Genomic DNA, 22,577 nt, shown 5'->3' with positions numbered 1-22,577 from the left:
TTGCATTTTTGCAGTGTTCTCTAACTGCTGCTTTTTTTCCCCCCAGCTTTATTCAGATATAACTGATACGAGTTTAAGTTATACAGTAATGATCTGACAGATGTGTACATTGCTAAATGATTGCCACAATAAGGTTAGTCTAACTTGCTCTCATCCTCTTCGCCATCACAGGACGCCAAATTGGCGTCCCCTTGAGCCCACACTCTTGCCAGATGCTGGTTCTGACAGCCCGTCCACACCCCATCACGTCGTCCACTGTGGCCACCTCAGTCTTTTCACCATCACCTTCCTGTGTTGCTCCGGCTCAAAAACCCTCAATGCCTCCCACTCACGGGGAGTCAGATGAGGCACTGCTTCTGGTTAAACCCCGTGTACCAGTTACCTGTTTACTCTCCGTTAGCACCCTGTACATGCCCTTTTCCCCAACCACGTCCATCCACCCACCTTCCACTGCACCCCTGCACTCCGGGCAGCTCCTCCATTCTCTAGCTGGGTGACTTTGGGCAAATTAATTACTCCCTCTGGGCCTCATCTCTGAAATGGAAAAATAGCTGTACCTCCTTCACCTGCCACACACTAACCCCTCACTAAACATTATTTTCACCACCCATTCAAGTCCTACCTACCAACTGATTTTCCTCAATATCCATCGCACAGAAATCTCATCTGAATTCTTTTCTACTCCATTCATTTGCCTTACACTTCTCCAGGCAGCAGGGTTTTGTGCTCCTCAGGATTTCTGCAGACTCATTTCATTCCAGAACTCTCAAAGAGCTATTTCTCTCAATATGCAGTTGCTTATTTGGTGTTTATGTTGTTTTTATGTGGTCACAAGCATTAGGACCTCTCAGCCTACCATTTTATTGCTGTCACTCTCCTCTATTTGCCTTATATTATTGTCTGTTAATACCTAGATCCCTTCTCCCCCAAATGCCCGAAGCTTAAATTGTTTTGTAGCTTTATTTATACCTCCATCAGTGTCCTCAAACAGCAGCTAGGTTCTTATCACCGTCACTAATTGCCAGAATAATCTTCCACAAACCTTGCCAAAATTGTGTGAGTCCTTATTTTCTCAATTTCTGCCCTTATAAAGTCCACCAAGCTTAAGAGCCCCATCTTCCTTCCTTCAACTTCAAATATTTATTGGGCATCTGTCATGTGCTAGGTACTATCTATTCAAGGCACTGGGGATGGAGCTGCAGAAAAATCAGATGATGTTCCCAGTCTCAAGGAGCTTAAGTCTGTCTGTTAGGACACAGGCAATAAAAACACAGAAACAACTAGACACATGATGCCAGATATTGTTATGTGCTACAAGAGATAAAACAGGGAACTGTGGTAGCCTGGACAGTGGGGCTGCTTTAGCTGGGATGTTCTGAGAAGATTCTTTAAAAGGAAACCTTTCAGCAGAGACCTAAGAAAGGGGGCGAGCTAGGTAGATACCTGGAGGAAGAATGTTCTTGCAGAGGAAACAGTGAAGGCGAAAGCCCCAAAGCAGAAGTGTATATGACATGTTTGAAGAGCAGGAGGCCATGTGGCTGAAGCACATAATCATGGGGAAGAGTAGTGAGAGAATTCAGCCAGAAACCACCTGTGAATCACCTCAGGTCCCCCTTCCTCTCCTAATCATTCAACCAATCTCCAGGTCTATCCCTCAAATCTCGTAGCAGTCAAACCTTCATCTCTCTTGCCCCTGCCCTGACCCTAACGCATTTCTCCTGATCACCTCAACCATCTAATAAGTCTTCTCATGCCTCTACCACCCTCCCCGTGTTCAGAGAGGTTGTCTGAAATGCTCCCCTGCCTTAATCCCATCAGAGACTGTCCGTACCCTAACCCCCTACAGAGAGGGGAAAGGGGCCCCACTCTGACACTGCCACCCTTACCATCCTCATCTCTTACTGCCCTCCCCACAAGTTACCCTAGAAATTCACTACTCCTTGGGGTGCCTCAGGTGCTTTCCTCCCTTTGTACCCCTGCACAAGGAGGTGCACACTCGGCTGTAATACACACCAAACCTGCCCTGTCACACAGGGAACTCCTACATATCCTGCAAAGCTAGCTGGGCAGGCCACCCTACTCCAGACGCCTCCAAACACCATCCCGAACCTTCTATTAATGTTCTTCCCTGGAGGAATAATTGTGATTATTTCTTCCCATGTCTGTCTCACCTTCTACATGGCAAGTTCCATAAGGTAGGGTAGGGTAGGGTCAGGTCCATGGACTGTTCAACTTTCAATCATCAGCAGCTAAGTTTAGCACAAAATAGGGACCAAATAAATGTTTGCTGAATTAAAGTGACCTGTTCCAAGGTTGGGTGCTCACCTCCGGGTTTTACTGACCTCTCCCCTCCTTAGAACATGTGTGTCTCCCTCCTGTATCGTACTTCCTACTTCAGTCCATCAAGAAGCACGTTCAGATACTCAAGCTTCCCCCGGCTCCACATGTTCACACCTGAGCATCTTTGCATTGGCTGTTCTCCTTTGAGGAATGCTCTTGTTCCAAATATTCCCATGACTTGCTTGCTCATTTCAATCCCGTCTCTGTTCAGATGTCCTGTCCTTTTTAAAAAAACAGCCCCGAATCTACATTCTCTATCTCTGTGTCAACTGCAAGTGATGTTTCCATAGGAACATCAGTTCACTGGAGCCACCTGTCTCATTCACCACTCTATCCCCAAACCTCTAACCGTGCCAGTAACATTAACTTTCACATTTATTGAGCACCTACTGTGTGACAGGTGTAGATGGTAGGGATACATCAAGGAACAAAACAGATAGAAGAAACCCTCTTACATACACACATTATAGGGAGGAAAGACAAGCAATACACAAGATAAGTAAAATAGAAGTGCTAAGAACAACTAAGGCTGTAAAGGAAGACAGGAAGTGGGAAAAGTCTCACTAAGTGACTCCCAGAGAAAAACTTTAAAGAAGGGAGCAAACCATACGGATATTGAACTGCAAGCACAAAGGCGCTGAGGCCAGAGCATGTCTGACATGTGGAAGGAGAGGAGCAGAACATGAAAGAGAAAGTAACAGTGCGACACAGCTCGCTATAAAGAGTTTGTCTTTATATGAGATGGAAGACAAGTTGGAGGGTCTTCTGACCTGTATTTTAGAGAGATCCTTCTAACCGCCATGCTGAAAGTAGGGGCCAGGGCAGAAGCAGGGAGACCAGATGGGAAACTATTTCGATAAACCAGGCAAGAGGTGGTGAGCACTGGCCCAGGGTGGCAAGCACTGGATGTGAAGGGAGAGGGAGCAGTCAAGGAGGCCTCCAAGGTTATTGGCCAGAGCCTTTCACATTACTGAGATGAGAAAAGCAGAAGAGCACTTTGGGAAGGGAGATGGAGGCAGCTTGCTAGCCCTATCTCGACATGTTCAGTCTGACTTCCCATCAATCATCCCAATAGAGATGCTAAGTAGGCAGCTGGATATAGGTCTAGGGAGAGGCTGGAGATAGAACGATGGATCTGATAGCCTAACATGTGAGTACTTAAAACTATGAACTTCAATGAGATCACCATGAATGGAAAAGGAAAACTTCCCAAACACAAATTCACAAAGAATAGTTGAAAGATAAAAGCTATCCCCAAGGACACACTCCCAAGACCCCACAGAGAAGATACAATAGGTGACCTTTGCTCCTACTGAGACTTTGCAGCCAAAACAAAAAAAAGAAAAAAACTACTCACACCTGACAAAGGGGCAAACCAGGACCAGCGGCTCTGTGAATGGGTCGTACAAACTTTGTCCAAAGACTCCTGCAGTCGGCCCTGTACTCTTTTAAAACGAGAGCCCATAAACTTGGGCATTGCCTTTGCCGAGGATGGGATGCTGTGAGCCCAGAGAAAGCGCAGGCCACCTCCAGGTTGTAATCACCAGCATCTCCTCACATGGGGAGGGGCATTTCCCGGGATGCCAGTACAGGAGACAGGCCGAGGGTTGGGCAAGGCTCGCCGAGTCGTCACCCTCAACCCAAAGACCCCTTCCCTCGAAGGACAACCGCTCCCTGAAAGGTGTACCCACAAGGGGCGGGAGAGCTGGAGGGCTCAGTCAGAAAGGTATCAGGCGTCGGAGGGCTGCAGCGGTGAGGAGGCGTCGATTCAGCCAAGGACGGGCTTGCAGGGCAGGGCCGAGGTGGCGGCGTGGCCCCGTGCGGCCCAACGCTATAGCTGGGGAGGGGCAGAGCCCGGAGGCCAACGCTCCGCCAGCAGAACGAGGGCAGACACGGGGCACACGCAGGGCACAGCCCGACGCTCTAATGGGGGACGGTGCGTCAGGGCGCTAGGTCGCGGGCGTCAGGCGTCCCTGGCTGCCACGAGGCCAACGGAAATGCGAGCAGCATGGCTCCGGGCGTGAGGACCGGAATCCGTCGAGCCGCGGTGCCGCGGGTTCAAGGACAAGACCTGGGCATATGGACGCGGCCAGGTACCCCCTTACCTGGCACTGAAGCCGTCTAGGCCACCCGCGTTCCGGCAGGACAACTTAGCGTCCGCTTCTCGCGCCGCTCGCTCCCGCTTCCTCATTGGCCAAGGCCAGCCTTCCCAGAAGCCCCTGCGCGGCGCGCCGCCAAATGATCTTTATGGAGACCCGCGGAAGAGAACAAGGACACGGGCTGGCCCGGGGACGGGGCCTTCAGCTTAGCTGTCACTCTCGGCACACCAGCAGCCAGAGCCCCGCACCTTTCCGTGTGGTTGGGGTCGGCTCCGCAGGGAGAAAGCGTTTGCACAGTTGTCTGAGCGGATTTCTCACCCCCCGTTGAGCGCCAACCTAGCGCCAGGTACTATTCTAGGCGCCCTAGATCCCTGCCCTAATGCAGTTCTCAGGCTGATGGGGGAAACGAAATATAATAAATAACTGCCAGTTTGTAAGGATGACTGCGACGAAAAATATAGGTGATGAGAGAGAGAATGCTTGCGCGGTCGGGGAAGGCCTCTCTGAGGAGGTGACGTCTGAGCTGACATGAACGATGAGAAAGCCTTGCAAATGCCACAGACAGGAGTTTGTTTTACTTAATGACAAGGTTGTGTAGCAGTGTGATTTGTGGAGCTGTTTCAGTTAATTACACAGTTTATAAGTTTTCACTTTTAACGGAGCTCAGAACCTTCCAAACGCCTTTGTCTGAGAGTTGTTCTCAAATATGCTCCCAGAGGCCCTGTTAGACCAGACCCCTCTCCCTAAATTGGGGAATTGCACACCCCTTCTTACTTAAAAGGGCCCTGGGATACAACTGGGAATCCTTACCTTCCCCCATTTAGTCCTGTTGGTATCCAAACACGTTTCAACAATGCAACCCTTTATTAGAAGGAAATCTTTGGTGGAGCCTTATAGATAAAACAGATTTTACATGTCTTTTATACTTGCCAAATATATGTTTACTTTTTTTGTCTTTACTTGAATGATCATCTGAAAGAAATGCAAGCCTTTGAACTCTTGTCTGGTCAAATCAGAGCACTTTCAGATATTTTTCCTGTTCAGATTAATTCATTAAATACATGGAATGTGCATTCAGTACACTAGACTGTATTAGCAGACAGATCTCTAGTGGACATCTGCTATTGTTCCTTTGGGGAACCTTTCGCCCCTACTCTTAGTCTCAGTGTTTTCATTGGTGGCATGTGACTCAGGCCTAGCCAATCAGAGTTCTGCAGTGCCCTGGCCACTGGGGCTGGTTCAGGGATGGGTCTGTAACTCAGTAGAGTTAAGATGTTTCACTCCCTAAAATTAACCTTTTAAATTTTTGTTTGTCTCCTAGTCATAGGGGAAGGACCTGCCTGGGAAGAGCCATTACAGAAGAGCAATATAGTGACAGAGAGGCTAGAATCCAGTGACACTGTGTGAGCTAGACCAAGCTAAAGGTATCCCTATCCCTGAAATGTTCCATTGCATGAAGGGAAAAAAAAACAACTTTTTGCTCAATTTCAGTTGAGTTTTCTGTCACTTGCAATCAAAAAAATCCTGAGGATGAAGGTATTACTTGAACCCAATGTCAGTAGGGCAGCATTCAGGAAGCTTCTCCCAAGTGAATGTGTTTTACATGGAATGTAAAATGGTACTTTCAACACTGTTAAGAAGAAAATTTTCACCATCATATTACATTTCATTCTATAAATTTAAAAAATAACATTAAACTGTTCCATTTACAAAGGCAGAAGCTTAGAAAGTCTTATTTTTATGTTCATTACACTTTGTTTCAAAATGACATAGTAACTTGGCAGAGACTACAGGATTATATTGCAGGTTTTTCTTTCTATGCTAAGTCTGATTGAGATCCTAGACAGTTTTTAACATTAACATGGTGAGGCTCAATGATGAACATTTTCATCATTGCTCTCGTGTTCTGGGAGCTTTGTCATGTCAAAGGGCATCCATTTGGCTTTCATTCATTCATTTAATCACTTTAAAAATATTTACTGGGTAACTGCTGTGTGCCAAGCACTGAAGAGTCAGAGGGGAATGAGATTGACAGCTCTCCTTGTGGAGCTCACATTCTAACAGGGAAGATCAGCAACAAACATATAAACAACTTTTGGGGAGAGTTAAATTAGGGGTTTTTAAGTCTATGGAAAAAAAAGAAATGGTCGTTGAGAGGAGTGGGTGTACTTTAGCTGGGACAGTCATGGAGGACCTCTCTGAGGCGGTGGCATTTGAGCAGGTAACTGAATCAATGAAGGAGCAGCCATGTAAGACATGAAGGATCAACAAATGTCAAGGCCTCTGGACAGACAAGATTTCAGAGCAAGCCCTTAGCTCCCACGAAAAGAAAAGTAACACGCAAAACCAAAAAACACCAGACCCAGATGCCTTCACTGGTGAATTCTTTCAAATATTTAAGGAAGAAAATCCAAATAATCTACAGATAAAATATTAAAATTAATCAATGAATTTGGCAAGGTTGTAAAATACCAGATTGATATATATAAATTCTACTCTATATATTAGCAAAAACGAATAAGAAAATGAAAATGTTTTAATGATGTAAATTACATTAACATTGTTAAAAATCAAAATTCATCTAAGTACATTTCAAGATCTAACTGGCTTTTTTAAGCAAATCATGAATCTGGTCAGCATCCCCTCTAGCAAGTAAGGAGATACTCCAAAGAACTGTACAAAGCATAAAGTTTTTATAGACAGGAAGGTGGGGAAAAAGCTAGTCACAGAAGAAAAGAAGGGATTGTTTCAAGCAAGGTCACTTTCTCTTAGGGGGAAGAGCAGGGGGCCTTATAATGTAGATTATTCTGTCTTCTTTTATGGAAGATGGAGAAAGCTCATGTGACAGATTATCTTATCAATGATGCTGATCAGAAAATCCCTGACTGACTGTATTTCTGGGGGAGGTTGAAACTGTAATTGGGTTTAAGTATTAGGCCCTGTTTTTGTGACTTGGCCTAGCAGAAGTGACACCATGTTGGGCCTGTGTATTTCTTTTTAACAGCATTAAAAATATATAAATAGGAACAAACTTCATGAAAAGACATGTAAGATCTTGATACTGCAAAACTACTGAGGCTGACAAAAGACGTAAATAAATGTAGGGAAATACCATGTTTTGAATTGAAGACACAATATTATAGCGATGTGAATTCTCCCTAAAGTGACTGACTCCAGGGGAAAATCCTAGGGCAAAATACCTTTGAAACCAAAATCAGTGAAAGGGAGAAATAAAGTTTATTTCTTACAAGCAGTTATCCACTTCTGCTTCCCCACAAGGCAACCAGGTGGCAGTCAACAAGCCCCCACCCAACCTCTCCAGTCCAGATAAGCCCTCTATTGCCCTTGTAATTACCTATTGATATGGAGATGGTTACTCCTCTCCAACCCCTGGAAACTCCCATTATGTGGAGATGCACTAAAGCCAGGCAAGAGATTCTGGAAATACTGCTATTTTACGCACAGTGATGTATAGGTTCAATGTATTGTAATCATAATTCAGCAAAAATTTTAATAGAAAATAACAAGCTGATTGTAAGCTCATCTGAAAATGCACAAGGCCAAAAATATTCATTCTATACATTCTTAAAGAAGATTAAGTGAGAAGGGTGACTTATACTTCCATGTATCAAGACTTATTTAAAGCTATAGTAATCTGAAAAGAATGATACTAGCACAAGGATAATAGAAAAATTAAACAGAATAGAGAGTCTAAAAGTGAACTCACATTTATATGGTTACCTGATTCATGAAAAAAGTGACTCAATATGGGTGAGGGCAAAGGATGACATTTTCAATAAGAGATATTGAATTTATTGTGGGGTGCTGGGGGTTACATCCATCCCTACCTCACACCACATAGGAAAAATAAATTCCAGATTGATTATAGAGCTGAATGAGAAAAGAAAGCATAATAAAGCTCTAAAAGACAAGAGTAGAATTCATGACCTGGGGATTGGCAAGTATTTCTTAAGATACAACAAAACACTAACCGTAATGAAAAGACACCATCGAGAGTGAAAAGGCAAGCATTAGAAAAAAATTTGCAATTGATCTATCTCATGAAGATTATATCCAGAATATATTTAAAAACTCCTGTAAATCAAAAAGAAAGATAACCCAATTAGAAATGGATGAAAGACTTGAATAAGTATTTCACAAATCAGGATATCTGTGATGGTTAATTTTATATTTCAACCTTGCTGGCCACAGGGTGCCAAGATATCTGGTCAAACATTATTCTGATGTGTCTGTGAGGGTGTTTCTGTGTAGGATTAACAGTTGAATCACTAGACGGACTAAAGAACATTGGCCTTCGTAATGTGGGTGGGTCCATCTAATAAGTTGAAGTCATAAATAGAACAGAAGCTGAGCAAGAGAGAATTCCTGACTACCTTCAAGCTTGGACATTGGTTTTCTTCCTGCCTTCAGACTAGGACTGAAACCCTGGCTCATCCTGGGACTTGAGGCTGTTGGACTGGGACTGGAACTACTATAAGCTCTCCTGAGTTTCAGCTTGCCTTCTGAGAACCCTGATAAAATATCCAAATAGCAAGAAATATGTGGGAGGTGCTCAACATCATGAGTTATAGGTGTGATGAAAATTAAATCCACAATGAAAAACCACCTCACAGCCATCAGGCTAGAATAACTACATTTTTCATGAAGTACAATTTCCTTCCATAAATGCACCTTTTTGAAGAGTATGCTTAGATGTGTTTAATAAATGTATTGCATCCTCACCATCAAGATGTGGGCTATTCCCATCATTCTACAAATTTCCCTCATCTTCCTCTGCAGTCAGTCTCCTCTTGGTCCTGCGGCATACACCTCAGGAAACACCGATCTGCTTTTTGTCACTATAACTTAGTTTTGCCTGTTCTAGAATTTTACGTAAATGGAATCATACCGTATCTTTTGGGTCTGGCTTCTTTATCTCAGATTAATGTTTTTAAGTATTCATCCATGTGGATGCATGTATCTGAAGTTCATTCCTTCTAATTGATAGCTAAACTACATTTTATTTATCCATTCATTTTTATGGATATTTCTGTTATCTCTAGTTTTTTATTATTATGAATAAAACTATAAGCATTCATGTACAGGTTTTTGCATGAATATATATTTTATTTCTCTTGGGAAAATATATAAGAGTGGAATATTTATATATCTAAAGTTAGATATATATATATATATATACATATATATATATCTAAGTTTATAAAACTGCCAAATTATTTTATAAAATGATTACATCATATTACATTCCCACCAGCGATGCCTAAGAGTTCCTCTTGCTCCAAATTTCACTAATACTTAGTATTGTCAGATTTTTTTTCCTTAGTTGAGCCCCTCTAATAGATGTGTAGCATATCTCTTGGGGTTTAAATTTTCATTTCTCTGATTACTAATGAAGTTGAGAAAATGGCTATATTTAAAAATTGGCAGTACCAAGTGTCCAAAAGGTTGTAGAGTGAAGATTCTGGGAGATAAATTTCAATTCTTTTGAGTATACACTCAGAAGTGGAATTGGTGGATAGGAATTCTCTCTCCCACCTAGACAATTGCCTGGACAGTATCTGTCTGATGTAACAATTTTGAACTCTAGAGTCTTAAGGCTTGCCACTTCCAAGGGAAGGGTTGGATGGCAAATTGAAGGTAATTTTACTTGATTTCAGCACTTAGCACAGTAGCAGATGCCCACCCCCCACCTTCAACCATGTGGCAGGCCATTGTACATCTACTCCTGGAGCAGCTTGCACAGTGGTGGGAGCCAGGGTGGGCCAAGAAGGACTGTTTTTTCCAAATATCAGGGATCTGTGCTCTGATCACTGGTTGCTGCTCCTGATATCAGAGGTACAAAGAGAAGAGCAGCCATTGTTGTTGCACCATCCCCCATTGTTGCAAGCCCCTCCACCAGGGTGGAAGTGATGCCTGGGGATTTAAAGAGCCAGCACTCTATTTCCCACCCCCACTTCGTTTTTCTTTTTCCCCCTTTGGGACCCAGACATTAAATACTAGGACATTCAGAACAACTGCATATATGGAGAAAATTACAAAGTGACCACATGTACCCAAGGAAAGGCAAAGACTCAGAAAAGTCCTAAGAAGGTGCTAAGTTTACACCTCAGGATTATCCTTGGCTCAGAGACAGCCTGCAGCAATCGAATGAACAGAAACAACCAAAACAAAAGCAAAAAAAGAGCAAACCCTGGGGAAGGGGGAGAATCTGATTTCCAGAGTTACTACATTACTATTTTCAAGTATCCAGTCTTCAGCAAAATACACAAAGCATACAAAGAAACAGAAAACTATGGCCCATTCAAAGGGAAAAAAAAATGAACAGAAATTGTCCCCGAGAAATTCTGGGGCTTACTCTGAAACTCAGAATTCTCAAATTCTGAAAAGTATAATAATTGAAGTGAAAAATTCACTACAGGGATTCAAGGGCAGACTTAAGCGGACAGAAGAAAGAATCACTGAGTTTGAAGATAGAATGATAGAAATTATCCAGTCTGAGGAACAGAGAGAAAAAATATTACGGAAAAAGGAATGGAGCCTAAAGTACCTGTGGGACTCCATCAAGAGGACTGACATATACACTGTGGGGGTCCCAGAAGGAGAAAAGAAAGGGGCAGAGAGAATATTTAAAGAAATAATGGCTGAAATACCAAATTTGATGAAAGACATGAACATAAACATCCAAGAAATTCAACAAACTCCAAGTAAGAAGAAGTGAGAGACCTACACCAAAACACATCATAATCAAACTTCCAAAGGACAAACAAAAAGAGGGAGAATATACAAATGGCCAATAAGGACATGAAAAGAGGCTTAACATCACTCATCATTAGGGAAATGCAAATCAAAACTACCTTGAGATACCACCTCACACCCATTAGGATGGCTACTATAAAAATAAACATATAAATAACAAGTGTTGATTAGGATGTAGAGAAAGTGTTGGGGAGTGCAAAAGTCTTTTTGGAAGAGAGTATGGAGGGACCTCAAAAACTAAAAATAGAATTTCCATGTGATCCACCAATTTCATTTCTGGACACATACCCAAAGTAATTGAAAGCAGGTTCTCAAAGAGATATTTATACACCATGCTCATAGCAGCATTATTCACAATAGCCAAAACATGGCAGCAACCCAAGAGTCCTTTGGTGGGCGAATGGATAAATAAATGTGGTATATCCACAGAATGAAATGTTACCAAGCCTTTAAAAACAGTGATTCTAACATAAGCAACAACATGGATGAACTTTGAGGACATTATATTAAGTGAAATAAGCCAGTCACAGAAGGACAGATACTGTATGATTCCATTTATACTTAAGGTAGACAAAATTACACAGAAAGTAGAGTGGTGGTTGTCAGGGCCTTGGGGGCAGGGAAGGAAACAGGGACTTACTGTTTAGTGAATACTGGTTCAGCTTTGCAAGGTGAAGAGTTACAGAGATGAATGAGAGGGGTTGGTGCATGTTAAGAAAGTACCTAACACCACTGAACCATATACTTCAAAATGGTTAAGATGGTAAATTTTATATGTATTTTAACACAAAAATAAAAAATTGTAAAAGGTTGTGGAGCAACTGGGGCAACCATATACTGTTGAGGGGTTGTAAATAGAGACAACCACTTTGGAAACCCGGCAAAATATATTAAAGCTAAATACACACCTACTCTATGACCCAGCAATTCCACATATGTTCGTATCACCTTTCTACCTGTTTCTCTATCTCTTTATCTACCTACCTACCTACCTATCTTTCTATCTCCAGCATAAATACATACATATTTTCACCAAAAGCCATGTACCACAATGCTCATAGCACCATAGCCCCAAAGAGGAAACAACCCCAAAGCCCATTAGCGGAAGAATGGATAAATAAATTTAGGTGAGGTCAGATAGCAGAATATTCAGTAACTAAAAGAATGAACTACATCCACAAATAACAACAGGAATGAATCTCACAGACATAATGGTGAGCAAAAGAAGGCAGACCCCAAAGGATGACTCCGTTTATATAAAGTTCACATCAGACAAAACCACTTTATGGTGACAGATGTCAGAAGAGTGGTTATTTTGAAGGGGAGAACGGTTGTTCCCTGGGAATAGAAATGAGAGACTCTTCTGAGATCTGTTAATGTTCTGTTTTTTAATCTGGATGCTGACTGCATGGATGCATTCACTTTTTAAAAATTTATCGACCTGCAATTAATATACGATAAAGGAGCCATGGACATACAATGGGGAAACGACAGTCTCTTCAACAGATGGTGCTGGCAAAACTGGACAGCTACATGTAAGAGAATGAAACTGGATCACTGTCTAACCCCATACACAAAAAATTCAAAATGGATCAAAGACCTGAGTGTAAGTCATGAAACCATAAAACTCTTAGAAGAAAACATAGGCAAAAATCTCTTGGACATAAACATGAGTAACTTCCTCATGAACATATCTCACCGGGGTAGGGGAACAAAAACAAAAATGAACAAGTGGGACTCTATCAAGCTGAAAAGCTTCTGTACAGCAAAGGACACCATCAATAGAACAAAAAGGTACCCTACAGTATGGAGAATATATTCATAAATGACAGATCCGATAAGGGCCTGACATCCAAAATATATAAAGAGCTCACGCACCTCAACAAACAAAAAGCAAATCATCCAATTAAAAAATGGGCAGAGGAGCTGAACAGACAGTTCCCCAAAGAAGAAATTCAGATGGCCAACAGACACATGAAAAGATGCTCCACATCGCTAGTTATCAGAGAAATGCAAATTAAAAGCACAATGAGATATCACCTCACAGTAAGGATCGCTACCATCCAAAAGACAAACAAAAACAAATGTTGGCATGGTTGTGGAGAAAGGGGAACCCTCCTACACTGCTGGTGGGAATGTAGATTAGTTCAGCCACTATGGAGAGCAGTATGGAGGTTCCTCAAAAAGCTCAAAATAAAAATACCATTTGACCCAGGAATTCCACTTTTAGGAATTTACCCTAAGAATGCAGCAGCCCAGTTTGAAAAAGACAGATGCACCTCTATGTTTATCGCAGCACTATTTTCAATAGCCAAGAAATGGAAGCAACCTAAGTGTCCATCAGTAGATGAATGGATAAAGAAGATGTGGTACATATACACAATGGAGTATTATTCAGCCATAAGAAGAAAGTAATTCCTACCATTTGCAACAACATGGATGGAGCTAGAGGGTATTATGCTCAGTGAAATAAGCCAAGTGGAGAAAGACAAGTACCAAATGATTTCACTCATCTGTGGAGTATAAGAACAAAGAAAAACTGAAGGAACAAAACAGCAGCAGAATCACAGAACCCAAGAATGCACTAACAGTTACCAAGGGGAAAGGGACTGGGGAGAATGGGAGGGGAGGGAGGGATAAGGGTGGGGAAAAAGAAAGAGGGCATTACGATTAGCATGTATAACTTGGGGGGGAGGCATGGGGAGGGCTGTGCAACACAGAGAAGACAAGTGGTGATTCTACAACATCTTACTACACAGATGGACAGTGACTGTAACGGGGTTTGTGGGGGGGACTTGGTGAAGGAGGGACCCTAGTAAATATAATGTTCAAAAAAAAAAAAAAAAGAACATTGCTCTCTCCTTCAGTTCTGCTTCTTAAAAGGTTTAAGGGTAACAGGTGGGTGTTCTCTCGCAGTCGAGGCTACTGGAGTCCCACTGTTCTTATAAAAGGGAGTAGATACACAACATCTGAACAACTCACACAAAACTCCTGTCAATAAGGCAGAGCTCGGCAGGGAATCGGACTACTGCTCCCTTGACTTTTGCTCAGCTGATTCACCCTTTCTTCAGCTCCAGCTGCCTAGGGCTTTGCAGAGCTTCTAGGGAGGTGCCTGCATGCCTGGTGTGCCCTAGGTCCTATTATCAATCCTGTGAGATGGGTGTGGTGATTTGACTAGTCCCACAGATGGGCCACCTCATGTGAACCCAGTAAGATCATGCAGACAGCTGTCCTGCAGAGCAACTCTGCATCCACCAGGGGGCACCAGGCACCACACTGTACATGCCCAGTACTCAGGGCCCAGTCCCCAGCCACCTCCCCACACCAAGCAGGGGCCGGCTAGCCAGCCTGCCTCTGCTCTCCACAGTGGCTATGTCTGGGTGGAGGGCCTAGGTCTCTTCCAGCAGGGACCCCTCTGTTTGTTCATAAGCCATACTCACTCTCCCAGAGTCCATCAAACATGCTAAAGGGTTTTTAAATCGCTGTTTCCTCGACTCCAAACCCAAGCAGAGCTGTGGAGGAAAGGAATGGTCACACTCATTAGGAAAAGTTTTGACCAATTAGGAGGGCCACATACTGAAGTCAGCACAAAAATCCTTGCTCTATTGACTTCCCAAGCACTTGAAACAACCCTAGTGTCTTGCCAGTGGGTTTCAGCCCCAGGCAAGTTCACTATGGATTCAATGTGATCAAAGAAATTGACAGCAAAACGTTCTTTGGGGTGAAAGGGTACCCGGTTCGTTCTCCTGGTGGTGGGTTAAGCACCAGCATCTCTGCCTCCGCCCAGAGCACTGGGCCAAGCTCTCTATATAGCACAATAATAGCTTATTGCCTATGGGTGTGGAAGTGGTAGCCTAGCAACAGGCCAGTTACATCATCAGGTGGTTTGAGTTCAGTGGGTATCCTGGCCATAGAAACCCCAACTTCCCCACAGTGGGGGAACAGGATTTCACCTTTGCCTCTGAGGTGCTTCATTTCCAGGTCTAACTATACCCTTGTGGTTCTCAGGCATTCCCATGATGCCACCCCTCCCCCGGGAAAAACTCAGGGGCATCCTAACTGCCTGTGACCTGTGTGGAACCATGGGGCCTTCTGACTCTCAGTCCAATCACTTGTCAGAGGGAGTCACTTGTGCTCATCCAAGTCCAGCCCACCTGGCAGGATGAATGAGGCTCCATGGGAACATATGCACGGATGTGCTCCGAAAACTCCAGAGGCTGTAGGAACATTCTGGATTTTGAAATTCTTTCCAAATAAGGTATGACAGGGTAAGTTTCTGTAACTGATGGCCAGTGGAAGCACAGCCCTGGGAGTGGCCTTGTGTAGCAGGAGGCTCAGTAACATCAGAGTCCAGGGCTAGCAATCACAATAATAGCTAACGTTGCACACTTCATCAGTGCAAGAGCTTTATGTGTTTATTCATTTCATTATTCCCATTTTATAGTTGAGAAAACTGAGTCCCCAGTGGGTATAACAACTTTTCAAGCTCATATAGCTAGTACTGGAGCCAAGATTTGAACCCAAACTGTCTGGTTCCACGGCTCACATCCTTACCCTCTATGTTGGTCTTCCCCATCTACTCCCCCTGCCCATTGTTGTCTTCCTGAACATCAGACAAATAGCTGTAGCCAGAGGTAGAGAGTGGAGCCTCAAAAGATGTTTGACGGAAAAAAAGATAATTGAGGTTGGACTTCCTGAAACCTTGGTGGGTGGTCCAGCCAAAAATCTGATAAATGAGGCGGGCAGATATAAATTACTAGGGAGTGGTGGGGAGTGAGGTGCGACCACTTTATAGGGGGCAGCCATTACTGAGACAATTCCATTGGGCCATGTGTGAATCTTGGAGACCCAGATTTTTCAAGATTTTGATTCTTACAGTCCACATTCCAGTCAATAAAATGTGTGTGGGTGGGATGCAGCCCAGAAGCACAGATGGCAATGTCTTCTCTCTTGTCCCTTCCCGTGTCTGGCAGCAGGACGGACAGCAGGCCAATGACCTTCAGAAGGTCAGGCCTCACACTTCTAAGCGTGAGAATATTAATTCTCCAAGAGCCCTTCCTGCCTTGTGTATTGAACCTGAACCTGAACCTGCACCCAGGTTAGGTAATCGGCTCAGGTCGCACAGCTAGGAAGAGGTAGAGACAGGATTCAAATCTATGTAATCAGGTTCCAGAGCCTGCATTCTCAACCCCTTTGCACTAAATCAGTGTCACACAAGTTGCACATCAGTACAAGCAATACAGGCGAGTCCCACTCTACCCTCCTGTCTGCAAACAGCTCTCCTGCCTGACAAACAGAAGCTCTATTCCAAAATCTAAATATCCCCTTCTCAGCAGTTTCTTTGCTCCCTGCCAGCTTTTTCCAATGGCCCATGAATCTGCAGAAACTTGGGATAATCTCCCCTCTGCCTGTCCCTTTGTCTCCCACTCCACATCCCCTGCAGCCTCCTGCTGCTTTTTATTGACTAATTTTTTTGTTTGTTTCTTTCTTAAATTCTGCTGGAGCCATCATGTGGCCTAATCTTTCATCTCATTCCATGTCTAGCTGCAGCCTGAGCTTGGGCGTCTGTGGGCTTTGCAGCCAGATATGAAAAGAGGAGAGATTCATTTCCTGCCTCCTGCCTCTTTTCTAGTTTAAGCCAAGAGCTCTGAAGATTTGTTGTAACCTCACAGATGCTTTTTATGAAATCTCACTTATCAATAGGTCTCAGCAAGGGTCTCAGGATGCAGAACATGAGCGTCTTGGTGTTTCAGACCCCCTCACAGGCTGTCACTGTCCCTCACCTGGCCCTGTGGCCTCTCCCTCCCCCTAAAATGAGTAGGAGGTGACCCCAGCCCCTGGGCTGCCAGGGGCTATAGACATGAAGGAAAAGAAAGCCCACCTCCCTGTCCATAGCAGGGCAAGTCAGTGTTAAGAGTTTTGCTCCAGAGCACCCAGATGGGAAAGCTCAGGTCAGAGGGTCCCTGACAACACATCCTTGTTCAGCCCCTCTCTTCCTTGCTCTATTTCCCTCTCTCCTTCAATAAGTCACATGTCCAGAATCCTTGTCTCCAGCTCTGCATTTGGAAACCTGAGGGCAGAAGAGGATCAGTATTGGGCTAAGTGGGGAGCAGGGCAACACCTAAAACAGAATGTCAGAATACTCCTGTACTTCTATCACTATATGGGAGATATTTAAATCCTATTATCATAGTGAAAAAATAAAATCCTAATTTTCCAACAGTAAGGTACAGTCCCAGTAAATTACAGCACATGTGGACAGTGCACATTAGGCCATTATTAACAGTGCCATACAGAGTATGGCAAAATGTCAACATTTTTTGAAGCTAGGGGATGAGTGCATGGGGGTTCATTTTACATTCTCCGTACTTCTGTATATGTTTGAAATTTTCCATAGATAAAATGTTTATGAAAAGGTAGGTAAAGAAAATGCTATAGAATATTTAGTGATTTTGGAAATTATTCACACTGTATAGTTAAGTGAAAAAACTGGCAAAATCTTCTAACCTGACTCTTTAAAATAATAAATCTATGTGAACATTTTTTAAATATTAAGAGATTGAAATGTACACACCCACTGACCTAGGAGTTCCACTTGTGGGTAGAGAGATGCCCAGGAGCAAGGAGATGGGTAACCAGCCTACGTGTCTATTAAAAGAAAAATGGCTTTTCATCTTGCTATGCTGATGGACAGTGACTACAATGGGGTATATGGTGGGGACTTGATATTAGGGGGAATGTAGTAACCACAATGTTGCTCATGTGAAACCTGAGTATAACATTGTATATCAATGATACCTTGATAAATAAAAAAGGAGAGAAAAATGGCTTTTAAAACTGTACTGTGTAGTCATTCTTTGAAATGTCAGGTAGCAGACAAAAAAATTACTAACACTTCAGTGCAGTACCTTTCTCAATACTTAGGCATATTAATGTAATTCTCACCTTACAAAGCAGACACTACAACTAAGCCATTTTAGAGATAAGGCATAGAAAAATTAAGAAACTTGTCTGAAGCTCATTGGACCACTGGTGGGTCTGGGGGTTGAACCCAGGTAGCAGTCAGCCTTGGCTGTGGAGCCCGTGCTCTTAGCCATTCTACTGTTTAGCCATCCAATAATGAGATGATCCTATAAGTATTAACAAATTTATTTGACCGAATGTTTATTTATAGCACTGTTTTTAATAGTGAACATATGTTATCTCATTTTGTCCACATGACAACTCTTCCAGGAAGGGAGAGACTAACTACTAACAGCTCCCTTTTACAAAGCAGACAACTGAAGCACAGAGAGGTTAGGTAATCGGCTCAGGTCGCACAGCTAGGAAGAGGTAGAGACAGGATTTAAATCTATGTAATCAGGTTCCAGAGCCTGCATTCTCAACCCCTTTGCACTAAATCAGTGTCACACAAGTTGCACATCAGTACAAGCAATACAGTTCAAACAAATATAGAAACCTACAAAATAATATATTTTCTATAAGAACATACATAATTATATAGAGAACGTAGTCACATGGGAATTAAAAAAGAAAATGCAGCCACAAAACTGAATTTGCAATATAAAATTAATTCTAACCAAAACATAAAATAGGCCTCTACATCTCTACGTACATAGAGAACAGTCTGGAATATTTACTACCCTGATGAAGTGGTCACCTGGGAGGCAAGGGGTGGAGCGGAGGGATTAGGAGTGGGGCCGGCTATATAAGGGGACTTGAGACCTATTTGTAATGCTTTAATTTTTTACAAGAAGAATATGCTTGTGTATCATTCATAGTTAAAAATTAATAATGTCAAAAATAAGCTACAGGGATATACACTAAAATGTTAGCAAGTACCATCTCTGGGTGGTGAGATTTTCTTAGTTCTTTTCTAATTTATAAGTTTTCTGCCATGAGAAAATACATGACTTCAGTAATCAAGGTAGGGGGAGCATGGAAGGGAGAAAAAGGACCTGACAATAAGGTTATTTTTGCCCCCAAGATGTTCCCACCGCCGTCTGGTTGTATCCAGCTCATAGTCCCACCAAGATTGCCTGGTCCCCAGCCCTCCCTCTCAGAACACTTTGCTCCCCACTTGGTGATTCTGAGCCCCATGGTGGCACAGACTGCACTGGCCCATGCTAGATGGATATGTAGGCATCTACCCTCTGCACTTGGCTGTGAACTTCTCCAGGGTATTTCCTTCATGCTGGCCTCAACCTCCCTGCAGGGCCCTTCTTAACCCCACAAGCTGGCCCTGGCATGGTGCATTAATAATCACTGGTGGGATTTACACTGTCCAGAGTTCTTTAAAAGTGGGTTGCAGGTCCTTTACATCTACCATTCCCTCCTCATCTGTGACTCCCTGTGAGGCCCAAGAGTTTTCTGACCATCCCTCTCACCTCCAGAACCTCCAAGGCTGTATCGCCAACTTTGGCTTCTTTTTCAATGAGCACCTACTATGTGCTGGGCACTGGGATTGGCCCACAGGGACAGACCAATAAGTGGCAGAGGCAGGGCTTGACCTCAGGCCTTCAGGTCCCACATACAACACTGACCCCAGAACCTCAGACACCAGAAGCATTAGTGATTAAATTCTCACTTCTATTAGAGCCACCACAGCCATCATGGTTCATTTCTTGGCGCTCCTTCTCCAGCATGGGTATTCTGAAGTCCAGGCAATTAACTCCGCAACTGCGCTACACTGTTCTTGTTCATTCCTCAACTGAACAAACTCTCAAGGTAACAAGCAGGGAAAATACAACTCAGATCTCATCTGAGCCTATAAAACCAGGATGTGAGATTATTATATTGCTTCCTGGGCTAAATAAACAAGATTGAACATTTTTTACGGTAATTATAAAACACCTTTTACAGTAACTATATAATGGCTTATAAATGGTTTCCTTCAAGTGATGTCCTTCTTTCTAACGAGATCTTTAACTTACAAGTTTACCTTGTCTGACATTATTTCTTATGTACACACCTTGCCAATTAATGTCTTCAGTAAAAGGATTTTTTCTATTAAAAAAAAGCCCCTGTCCTCACAGAGTGTGCATTCTGTTAGGGGAGGTAGACAAAGTGTCAAATAAAAATAAAAGAGATTAGATAATGATAGGTGCTCAGGAAAAAAATTAAGCTGGGCTTCCAAAGGAGAGGGCACTGAGTGAAGGTCTGAAGGAGATGAGGGAGGGAGCCAGTCTGACAGAGCATCCCAGGCCCAGGGAGCAGGAAGTGCAAAAGGCCCTGAGACAGAACATTCCTAATGTTCACGAGGAACAGGACTTGGCAAATGTAGCAGGCAGGAGGGAGCCATGTAGGGCTTTGTGAGCCACTGTAAGGACTTTGGCTTCTACTCCAAGAGAAATGGAAAGTCATTGGAAGGTTCGGAACAGAGGAGTGACATGTTCTACCAGGAGTCTGGCTGCTGTGTTAAGAACAGACCAAAGTTCTGGCTGAGCTTGCTGGAATTCTCTCGAAGCCTCTTGAAACTCTGTTGAAACTCTATTAAATATCATTCAAATTAACAGTTGTAGAATTTGGCTTCTGCCCAAGTCTGAGCCCCGAATAACTATTTTATCTGGGCCCTGATGGACAGGAGGTGGTAGAAGCCAGGAAACTTGAGTCATGGGGATATTCACAACCTCAAGTTCAGCCAGCACACCGAGTCGCCAAAGTGACAGCTGTAACACCCCATGACATGGAAGCCTCCAGGTTTCCTTGGCCTCAAGCCCCTGTCTTAGGCCCTAAGTACATCACTTTGTTTCTGATGCCAGGCAAATTGGGAAAACCATACAAGATGCCTCCATTTTATGGCATCCTAAATATGTCTAATTATTTCTGAATCTGCTATGAAATCCTCAAAACTGTCTTCACAAAATGAACTCAAGTGCACTTGATCAATAATTATAAGCATGGTCTAAATAGAACCTTTCGTAGCAGGAAAGGAGGAGGAAAAGTCAAGGTCCTAAAATTCAAACTAAGGCTCTAGGAAAATTGGCAGGTCACTGCTTCTATTAGCTCGTGCTAACTCCAGACGATTTTCCCAAGGGCCTGTCTGTCTTAGCTGTGAACTGAGAACTGCTTTCTAGCATCTGAGGAAAGCAAGTCTGAATGTCGTCAACCTTTTGATGTGCTTGCTGGCTGTTTGACTAGTAAAACTGAATAGGGATTTCCCCCAGCTTGCAATGACAGAAATGACCACTAAGGGGCAGCAAACACCCAGGACGTGAAGTCAGTGCCGTCATTAAAATACAAAGCGCTCAGACTAGCAGATTTAATAAGATTTGCTCAGACATACCTCGCGTATGTCACAATTTCCTTTCACAAATAATTGTTTTTATTTCCAAAATAAATACCTGAACTCATTTGCTTGCTTAAAAAGAATCAGAACATTGTAGGTAAGTCTAAAGCTCCTTTGGTCTTTCAGAGCTGTGGGAGTGTATTCCCATTTGATAATTTCAAACTTCACAGTCACTATTAATCTGGTGGAAAGCCACACATCGTTGTCTTAATAACATCTACCATTGGTTGAGCACCTATTATATGCTGGGCACAGTGTTGTTTAATCTTCACAATCCCATTTGATGGATGAATAAATTGAGGCTCAGAGAAGCACAATACCTTGCCCAACATCAATATAGACATTCATATGTCTACATTCATACAGGTGGTAAGAGGCACAACTGGAAATAAAACCCCTGGCTGGCATACTCCATGCTGTACACTCGTTTCCCCTTAGTATGACCCCTCATCATCAAGATGAGTCATGAAAAACTTCCTTGTGAATTGCACTGAGAAATTGTGGAGGAGAAAGACTTTGTCACCATGAGCCACCACAGGTTGACATACTCCATGCTCAATCACCTGGGAGTTCTCCCTATTGAAGGCAGATGCCTCGACAGCAGAAGAATGCTGTCGGCACTTTGGCAAGCAGGCTTTTGTCTAACTCGTCTCTACACACCTTTGAGGACAGGGACCAGATGAGGAAACTGAGGCGCCAAGAGCAGAAGCAACTGATCTGAGGTTGTGCCATCAAGAGGGGGTAAGTCCAGATTAGGCCACTGATCTCCTGATGCCTGGTCTCCTGTGTATCCCTCTAGGTCTAGGGTGTCTGTACTTTTCAAAGAAAAAACTGGCACTCATGTTTTGAGATGGGCCGTTGGAAAGCTCTGTTATAAGAGCTTGACTCACTGAACCGAAAACCCAGGCGAGTCCTGCTCACGGCCCCTTCGATGTGAGTGCTCCAACAGCGACATCTGGACTCTCTCCAGGTCTTGGCCCTGAGGTCCTCGCTGAGCTGTATGCTCAGATGGGTCCGTGTGGAGACCCCAGGAGCTTAGGCAACCCAAGCCAACGTAGTTCCAACAAATCTCA

The 22,577-nt window shown here is 43.4% G+C and overlaps 1 pseudogene; it reads right to left on the bottom strand.

Moving 5' to 3' along the window:
- LOC140847008 (metallothionein-1E-like) overlaps positions 1-4,557 on the bottom strand; it is a 93,537-nt pseudogene extending 88,980 nt beyond the window's left edge.
- Between the last annotated feature and the right edge of the window lie 18,020 nt (positions 4,558-22,577).

This window comes from Manis javanica, chromosome 17 (assembly GCF_040802235.1).
Source record: "Manis javanica isolate MJ-LG chromosome 17, MJ_LKY, whole genome shotgun sequence".
Lineage (NCBI taxonomy): Eukaryota > Metazoa > Chordata > Mammalia > Pholidota > Manidae > Manis > Manis javanica.
The sequence above is the reverse complement of the archived record's forward strand: the minus strand, read 5'-3'. Positions and strand labels throughout refer to the sequence as shown.